The sequence below is a fragment of the Oryx dammah genome, unplaced genomic scaffold (genome assembly GCF_014754425.2).
Source record: "Oryx dammah isolate SB20612 unplaced genomic scaffold, SCBI_Odam_1.1 HiC_scaffold_1, whole genome shotgun sequence".
NCBI lineage: Eukaryota > Metazoa > Chordata > Mammalia > Artiodactyla > Bovidae > Oryx > Oryx dammah.
The window spans coordinates 32154027-32163956 of NW_024070185.1; the positions used below are offsets into that span (position 1 = coordinate 32154027).

General features: G+C 43.2%; 1 long non-coding RNA gene across 1 annotated transcript; it reads right to left on the reverse strand.

Annotated features, from left to right (window-relative positions):
• Window positions 1–2120: 2120 nt before the first annotated feature.
• Window positions 2121–9701, reverse strand: LOC120863845. The gene is made up of 4 exons (XR_005721091.1): window positions 9620–9701; window positions 7143–7145; window positions 4681–4688; window positions 2121–2133 (listed from the first exon to the last, which is right to left on the reverse strand). It is a non-coding gene; the product is annotated as an uncharacterized LOC120863845 (long non-coding RNA).
• Between the last annotated feature and the right edge of the window lie 229 nt (window positions 9702–9930).

A 9930-nucleotide genomic window follows, 5' to 3' on the forward strand; every position in this document is an offset into this window, starting at 1 on the left:
ATTTTAAGGTAACTCAATTATGTTTCTATAAATTGAGATTGAAATATTGACTATAATGTTAGGAAACATGTTCCTCAGACATATGAAATGAGGATGCTATAAGAAGCTGCAGCAAGGAAGATGAAGCTAAAAAAGAGATAATCAGAGATAGCATTGGTAGAATCATAGCTTCAGCTACAAGTTGGGACTGAGGAAGACTAAGCCTTAGGTCATGTCTTTGCAAGAGTACACGGACACTAAAGGAAACAAGAATACAGTTTAGAGATTCATAAAGTTGAATGAGAAAATTTTACTCTTTTATTTTCACTCAGCTCTAAGATATAGTGTTACTTGCAATTATAAGTGTAGTCAGTAATATTCATATTAGCAATACCATGACTTTTTACTAACATAATTCATAGACAGCTTGTATCAAATAGACTTGTATTTTTAAATTAATTTTTATTGGAGTATAGTTGATTTTCAATATTGTATTAGTTTCTACTGTACAGCAAATTGAATCAGTTATACATATACATATATCCACTCATTTTTAGATTCTATTTCAAAAGGTCATTACAGGATATTGAGTAGAGTTTGCTGTGCTATACAGTAGGTTATTATTAGTTATCTATTTTATATATAGTAGTGTGTATATGTCAATCTCAACATTTCAGTTTATCTCTCCCACCCCTTCCCATCTTAGTAAGCATAAGATTGTTTTCTACATATATTTTGAACTATTCTTTATGTTATCACTTAGTAAAATTTATGGCAGTTTACTGTTAGAATGGCTATTATCAAAAAGGTAAGAAATAAATGTAGAGGAAGGAGGGCATTCGTGCACTGTTGGTGGGAATGTAAATTGGTGCCACTACTATAGTAATTCCTGAAAAAAATTAACCATGGAGATTCCTCAAATAAGAAAATAATTAAGAACAGAACTACTATATGATAGAGCTATCCTATTCCTGGGTATTCTTATTCAAAAGCATGAAAATATTATTTCAAAAATATATGTACCCCTATGAACATTGTGGCATTATTTATTATATCCAGAAAAACATCTATTTCTGCTTTATTGACTATGCCAAAGCCTTTGACTATGTGGATCACAATAAACTGTGGAAAATTCTGAAAGAGATGGGAATACCAGGCCACCTGACCTGCCTCTTGAGAAACCTATATGCAGGTCAGGAAGCAACAGTTAGAATTGGACATGGAACAACAAACTGGTTCCAAATAGGAAAAGGAGTACGTTAAGGTTGTATATTGTCACCCTGCTTATTGAACTTATATGCAGAGTACATCATGAGAAGCGCTGGGCTGGAAGAAGCACAAGCTGGAATCAAGATTGCCAGGAGAAATATCATTAACCTCAGATATGCAGATGACAACACTCTTATGGCAGAAAGTGAAGAGGAACTAAAAAGCCTCTTGATGAAAGTGAAAGATGAGAGTGAAAAAGTTGACTTAAAGCTCAACATTCAGCAAACTAAGATCATGGCATCTGGTCCCATCACTTCATGGCAAATAGATGGGGAAACAGTGGCTGACTTTATTTTTGGGGGGGCTCCAAAATCACCACAGATGGTGATTGCAGCCATGAAATTAAAAGATGCTTACTCCTTGGAAGGAAAGTTATGACCAACCTAGATAGCATATTCAAAAGCAGAGACATTACTTTTCCAACAAAGGTCCGTCTAGTCAAGGCTATGGTTTTTCCAGTGGTTATGTATGGATGTGAAATTTGGATTGTAAAGAAAGCTGAACATCCAAGAATTGATGCTTTTTAACGGTGGTGTTGGAGAAGACTCTTGAGAGTCCCTTGGAGATCCAACTGCAAGGCGATCCAACCAGTCCATCTTAAAGGAAATCAGTCCTTGGTGTTCATTCAAAGGACTGATGTTGAAGCTGAAACTCCAGTACTTTGACCACCTGATGTGAAGAACTGACTCACTTGAAAAGACCCTGATGCTGGAAAGAATGAGGGCAAGAGGAGAATGGGATGACAGAGGATGAGATGGTTGGATGGCATCATCAACTCGATGGACGTGTGTTTGGGTGAACTCTGGGAGTTTGTGATGGACAGGAAAGCCTAGAATGCTGTGATTCATGGGGTCACAAAGAGTGGGACGTGACTAAGTGACTGAACTGAACTGAACTGAAGATATGGAAACAACGTAAGTGCCCACCCATGGCTGAATAAATAAAGAAGGTGTGGTATATGTATATAATAGAATACTATTCAGTCATAAAAGATAACATCTTGCCATTTGTGATGTGAATGGACCTTAAAGGTATAATGCTTAAATGAAATAGGTTAAAGAAAGACAAATACTATCTGATTTCACTCATATGTGGAATATAAAAATAAATAAATAAAACAAAGTAAATGAACAAACAAACAAACAAACAGAAGTTTTAGAGAACAGAGTAGTGGTTACCAGAGGGAAAGGAATAGTGGGGAGGACAAAAGGGGAAAAAGGAACCAACTGTAGTATGGTGACAGATGGAAACTAAACTTTTGGTGGTAAGCATGCTCTGGGTTGGACTTCTCTGGTGATTCAGATGGTAAAGAATCTGCCTGTAATGTAGGAGACCTGAGTTCAATCTCTGGGTCAGGAAGATCCCCCAGAGAAGGGAATGGCTACTCACTCCAATATGCTTGCCTAGAGAATTTCACTGACAGAGGTGACTGGCAGGCTACAGTCCATGGGGTCTCAAAAGAGTTGGACAGGACTGAGTGACTAATACAACAACAATATTGTGGGTTACACAAATATAAAAATACAATATTGTACACACGAATTTTACACAATGGTATAAACCAATGTTCAGTTCATTTCAGTTCAGTCACTCAGTAGTGTCTGACTCTTTGTGACCCCATGGACTGCAGGACACCCGGCCTCCCAGTCCATCACAACTCATGGAGGTTACTCAAACTCATGTCCATTGAGTCGGTGATGCTCCAACCATCTCATCCTCTATCTCCATCTCCCACCTTCAATCTTTCCCAGCATCAGAGTCTTTTTCAATAAGTCAGTTCTTCACATCAGGTGGTAAATTATTTGAGTTTCAGCTTCAGCATCAGTCCTTCCAATGAATATTCAGGACTGATTTCCTTTAGGATGAACTGGTTTGTTCTCCTTGCAGTCCAAGGGACTCTCAAGAGTCTTCTCCAACACCACAGTTCAAAAGCATCAGTTCTTTGGTGCTCAGCTTAATAGTCCAACTCTCACATCCATACATGACTACTGGAAAAACCATAGTTTTGACTAGACAGACCTTTGTTGGCAAAGTAATGTCTCTGCTTTTTAATAAACTGTCTAGGTTGGTCATAACTTTCCTTCCACGGAGCAAGCGTCTATTAATTTCATGGCTGCAGTCACCCTCTGCAGTGATTTTGAAGTACAAAAAAATAAAGTCTGTCACTGTTTCCACTGTTTCCCCATCTATTTGCCATGAAGTGATGGGACCAGATGCCATGATCTTAGTTTTCTGAATGTTGAGTTTTAAGCCAACTTTTTCACTCTCCTCTTTCACTTTTATCAAGAGGCTCTTTAGTTACTTCAATCAAAAATAAATCTTAAAAAAAAATTGTGTCAGTTTTTTAGACAAAGAGCTATATATTAATAAAAATAGATTAATAAAGAAACATAATAGTAAATATTTGATAACTATATCAATATTATTGGTTTATTTTATAGTTTTAGCAATATTATAAGAAGTTCAGTTCAGTTCAGTCGCACAGGCGTGTCCGACTCTTTGCGACCCCGTGAATCGCAGCACGCCAGTCCTCCCTGTCCATCACCAACTCCTGGAGTTCACTCAAAGGGGGTCATAAAACTGGCTTCACCATAAAACTTCCAAAAAGATCCTTGACACAATAAAAGTTACAAAACACTCCCTTAATTGGAATTTATCAAAAATGGAGAAAGCAGGCAGGACAGGTTTGCCAAACTGATGTATCTGCCACATCTAGAACTGATGCAATTTTTGTCTCCTAATATAGGTTACCCTCTAGATAGAATTGGGAGAAATATGTTAGAATTACAAATGTATAGTCTTGTAGAGAGAAAAAAAAAATACTGATAGATGCATGTCCAAAGTTCTGAATGATGAACATATATAGTATATATTTTACAAAATCCCCAAGGGAGCATGCAACGATAACAAGACATAAAGTCCAATTAAATGCTGTTAATTGAAGTTTAGAGACTTTAGGAAAGTACGCATGAGAAAATGAAGTAATAACCTCATTTGGAAAGCAAATGTACATCAATTGTAGATACTTTTTTTTTTTTTTTCAGTTGATGGCCTAATATGAAGAGGTGTCCCACTTAGGAAATAGTAAAAACTGTGAAACTGGTTAAGTCATAAACTACAGAGAAGGACATGTAAGAAAGCTAGACAATTGCTATTCTGAAGAATGATTGTCCTCAAGATGAAATATGACAGGATCTCTTGGTTCTAGAAATATGCCAAGTTCAAGGCAGCCTGCTTGAGCCTAAGAAAATAGTTCAAAAGCAGAGTGCATGATTAGTAATATTTTGTCTCAATTTAGCATGGATATATTAGGTAGGTAGAAAAGGCGAAAGGAGTCCAAAATGGCGGTGGCTACAAGACAAGGAAGGGAAAAGCCCACGAAATTGAAACAAAGGAAGGTCCAAGGACCGGAATGAGGACCTCAGGTAAAACAAACAACACTCCTAGCTGGCCCAATTTACATAGGACAAGCCCAGGGAGAGATAAACATATAAATAGGAGAGCCAAAGATAGCTCTCTCTCGCTCTCTCCCACGCGCTGGGGCGCTCTTCTCCTCGTGTCTTTAGATCGATGTGCCCTCACACCTCAAAGATGGATTTTCCTGCTATCTTCTAAATAAAATAGATCTGTAACACTGAGCTGTAACACTGATTTGTCTAAGAGCTATAATACGGTCCATTTGAGACTTGAGAGCTATAACAAGGTCTATCCAAGACCTGAGAGCTGTGACTTGCCAAGGGGGCTTTAATGTCCATCACTCCAAATCTTCATTGTGACAAGACAAAGAATCGAGGAACACACACTCGCGTGACATCTATGGTGCCGTGACTCGGAGGTAACATGGCAGAAACAATCTCCGCGTGGAAGAGACCAAGCACAGCCAGAGCCCAACTCAGTGAAGCTCCCATGGTAGAGGCGAAATGTGAAGAAAATCCAGCACAGGGGAAGGCCCATCGTGCTGGAAACTGGGACAGCGGAAAGCCCATGTGGCCCAGTCTCAGATCCCAAAAGACCTCCAGTTAAGGTAAGAGGTCCTCGCTCCTCTGGCTGGAGGGACATGCCTAACAAAATCTTAATTCCTTTACAACCTTTCGTTTTTTGTTTCCTCAAACCTCCCATGGACAGGCAGGTGGCAGGGGACACAATTGAGGGACTCTGGAGAGGCTACTCCTCAGCATGTCCCAAAGGCGCTGTCTGCTGAGCCCCAGTAGCTGTTACACAAGCCGGTGGGGGTTCTTCTGTCCTTTCTCTTCTCTGTGCCAAGGATCAGACCAAAAAAAACGGTGAGCACCGGTCAGATATTTAGCAAATTTTCCGGCGGGCTATGAAGGGGATTCCTGGGCACGTTTTTCCCACTGCTTTTTCCTCCTGTCCTTCAGCTCTCTCCTGGGACTCAAGCCCGGCCAAAATTAATAAAGTTCAGGCTCCGAGGTCTCATTACAAAAATTCATTGAGAGTCAAAGCGATAGATAAGAGGTAGACTTGTTAAGATTCAGAAAAAAAGCGCTGTACTCTACAGGATACTGGCCAGGATACTCTACAGGATACTCTACTGGAATTCGGCCTGGCTCCGTTTTGCCAGTGGGGTGAATTCATATGCTAATGAATGGGAGGATCATCCCAGCCATTGGGGAACCACGCACTCCTCCTTCTTTTTCACAGTGCCTTGGAGCTGTCCTGCCACCTGAGTGTGTCTGTTGGCTTATAGATTAGCGATTAAGGTTTACTTGAATTTGACTTGTCATCTTAGACCCAATTGATTTGAAATTGATTTACATTATACCTTTGTGCTATGTCATTCTTTCAAAGGTTGTGCTCTGCCCCCTTCCCTCCTATTTTATGCTCTTTTCCTGAGCCCCATCCAGACCCACAAGGTTGCCTCTACAATCTTCTGGAAAGACAACCAGAAAATAACTGGTCTTGGGAGGGAAATACTCTATTGTGGGGGGCGCTCCGCAGAAAGAGAGAGGCAGTGGAACTTCCCTCAGCAAAGCCGAGGGGTCCCACGGAGAGGTGAGCCTGCTGTCTGCCAACCCAGCCCCTTGGCGAGTGAGAGACAATCAGACGCGACAGGGGTTCCGTCTAAGCAGTTCCACTTTATTGTTGTAAGCTCTTGGTTTTTAAAGGCAAGCAGGGAGGGGTTTGTGAGGGACTTTCCATAGTTGCACCAATCACATTAAAGGTCAAATCATCATGTGCCATCATTATAACAGGAGTCTATGGTGATCATGTGCTGTCTACGTGCACAGAAATCAAGAAAACCAATCAAGAGTTTTGACAGACAACTTAGGCCGCGCCCTCATCTCTTCCGCCAGGTGCCATCTTAGCTCTAAACCGCAAAGCTAGCCCTTCTTTTTTAAGGTTTCCCATTTAGGGCCCCACACTCTATAATATCCAATCCCCTAATCCTACCCAGTAATGGTCACACTGGAGATCTTGGGGAAGCCCAACTCAAGTCCGGGGATCCCAGGAGGTCATCACGCCTTGACCTGCCTAGGGATCTGGTCCTCGAAAAGTTGTCACGCCTCAACCTGCTCAGGGATCCGCTAGCCCCAGGGGTCCCAGGAGGTCATCACGCCTTGAGCTGCCTAGGGACCCAATACTCGGGAGGCTGTCATGCCTCGGCCTGCCTGGGATTCGATCTCTAGGAGGTTGTCATGTCTCAGCCTGCCTAGAGATCTGCACTCTGACCCAGGGATGCCTGGCTCTCAGGTTGCAACAGTTCTGAGTAGGATAAGCTTCAGAAAGACTCACCCCTAAGGAAGTCCACCCATGGAAACAGAAGGAAGCCTATTACTCGTGGGACTGTGCCCAGTCTCAGCAATAACTCAGGAGCCCAATGAGAACCCCATTGCCTTTCTGGAAAGGCTAAAAGAGGCACTCCAAAAGTTTACAATCTGGACTTAGACTCTTACGAGGGACAGGTGATTTTAAAGGACAAATTCCTGTCCCAATGTGCATCAGATATCAGAATTAAGTTACAACAGCAGGATCCCGCTGCCTCTTTAGATGAGATGGTCTAGACAGCCACCAATGTCTTTTATAACAGAGAACAGGAGAAGGAGGCCAAGGCCCAGGAGAAGGAGAGAAAGAAAGAGACAAGGCATGCCCAGATGCTGGCCGCCCTCCAGAAAAGCCCTATGAACAAAACCCCGAGTCCTTGAAGGACAAGGCATGAGACAAATGCCTGATCTGTAGACAGGTGGGACATTGGGCCAAAGAGTGTCCAAACCGTGACAAGTCTCCTAGAACGGCTTGCCACAAATGCCATCAACTGGGACATTGGGCGGCACTGTGCTCTCGGGACCCAAGAGCCTCAAGGTCAAGCACAAAGCCTACCCTCACGATGGTTCAAGAGGACTGAAGCAGCCCACTCCAGCCAGCCCGCCTGTCACAGATAACCATCATGGGGCTGGAGCCAAGGGTGCAACTGGATGTGGCAGGTAGGTCCGAGAATTTCTTGGTTGACACAGGGGCTACCTACTCTGTCTTGATCTCCTACTCCGGACCCTTCTCCTCCCAAACCTGTACCATTTTGGGTGCTACAGGAAAAGCAATTACTAAAAGATTCACCCGAGCACTTATTTGTTGCTGGGATGGACAAATATTTTCCCACCAGTTTCTAGTGGTCCCTGAGTGTCCTACTCCCTTATTGGGAAGAGATATACTCACTAAACTGGGAACCACCCATGTGATGGGAAGTTTTTCAGCCCCTAGAGCCCTGCAGCTCCTGGTTACTACTGAGCAACCCATTACACCTTCAACAGAGAGGGACCAAAAACTATGGGAAGACAAAATTAACCCCCAGGTGTGGGACCAGGGGATTCCTGGATGAGCCCACCAAGCTGAAACAGTCATCATTGTCCTCTGAGATCCCACTCGGTTTCCTAACCGGAAACAATACTCTCTCAAAAGAGAGGCTCGAGAGGGACTACAGCCTTTAATAAATAAACTTCTTGCTTGTGGGCTATTGGTCCCCTCCAGTTCACCATGTAACACCCCAATCCTCTCAGTAAAGAAGAAAGATGGAACCTGGCGAATGGTTCAAGACCTCCAGATCATAAATGAAGCTGTAGTCCCCCTCCATCCCACAGTACCCAATCCCTATGTAATCTTGGGAGAAATCCCACCCAGTGCCAAGTGGTTTACAGTCTTGGATCTCAAAGATGCATTTTTTTTGCATACCACTAGCTAAAGAATCCCAATATCTTTTTGCCTTTGAGTGGGAGGCCCCAGGAGAAAAACACCAACAGATGACTTGGATGATATTACCTCAGGGGTTCAGAGATAGCCCCCACCTGTTTGGACAGGCCCTTAGCCGGGATCTCCTAGATATGGACCTGGGAGCTAATGGGAAAATATTACAGTATGTAGATGACCTACTAATCTGCTCTCCAAATGAGGAAAGTGCCCAACAACATGCAATTCAGGTTCTAAACTTCTTGGCAGAAAGAGGATATAAGGTCTCCCATGCTAAGGCACAGATGGTCGAGATAAAGGTCACTTACCTGGGAGTTCAGATTACACACGTGTCCAGGAGGCTGTCCTCTGATCGGGTACAAGGAATCCTTCAGTTGCCCTCCCCCACGACTCAAAAACAATTGCGAGCTTTCCTGGGCCTAACTGGATATTGTAGAATCTGGATACCCAACTATGGTCTAATTGTCCAGCCCCTATATGAAAGCTTAAAGGGACGAGATGATTCAATCCCACTGATGTGGGGAACTCCTCAAAAGAAGGCAGAGGCTACACTAAAACAGGCCTTAACTCAGGCACCTGCTTTGAGGTTGCCAGACCCAGAAAAAGCATTCCAAGTTTATGTCCATGAAAGGAAGGAAATAGCCTTGGGAGTGTTAACTCAAAGGTTGGGATCTGAGCCCCAGCCTGTAGCTTACTTATCCAAAAAGCTCGATCCAACTACCCAAGGCTGGCCTCCCTGCCTTCGAAATCTTGCAGCTCTTGAAATCATGATAGAAGATGCTTTAAAACCCTCCTTTGGGGGCAAACTATTTTTCCAGCCACCAAGTAAAACAACTCCTAAATGGGAGAGGCCATTTATGGATGTCTGATCAAAGAATCCTCAGATATCAAGTAATGCTGATGGAAAATCCAGGCCTCACTATATCCCCTTGTGAGGTTCTTAACCCAGCCACTCTCCTGCCTACCCCCGAGGGCTCTCTCCCCTTTCACCCTTGTCTAGAAACCTTGGACCACTGGACAAAGCCCCGAGAAGGATTGTCAGAAGATCCTCTGACCAATCCTGAGGAAATCTGGTACACTGATGGAAGCAGCTTTGTCTTGTATGGAAAAAGAAGAGCTGGGTATGCAGTAGTCTCCAATTTTGAGACCATAGAGGCTAAACCTCTGCCACCAGGTCAACAAGCTACAACATACAGTGCCAGTTCAACAAAGATGTAAAACTACAGCCGACCACAGAAAATAGCACTCACCCTTAAATGGACACCGCTATAAGGACTCTGAGGCTTGAGACTAGCAAGAGGGGAAGGCCTAATACCCCTCGCTGCCCCAGTTCAGCAGGAAGTAGCCAGAAAGACCTCGACACCCCTATTCCCAAAGAATTGGGCCTCCCATCTCTTGAGGAGGGAATGTTAGGTAGGTAGAACAGGGAAAAGGAGTCCAAAATGGCGGTGGCTACAAGACAAGGAAGGGAAAAGCCCATGA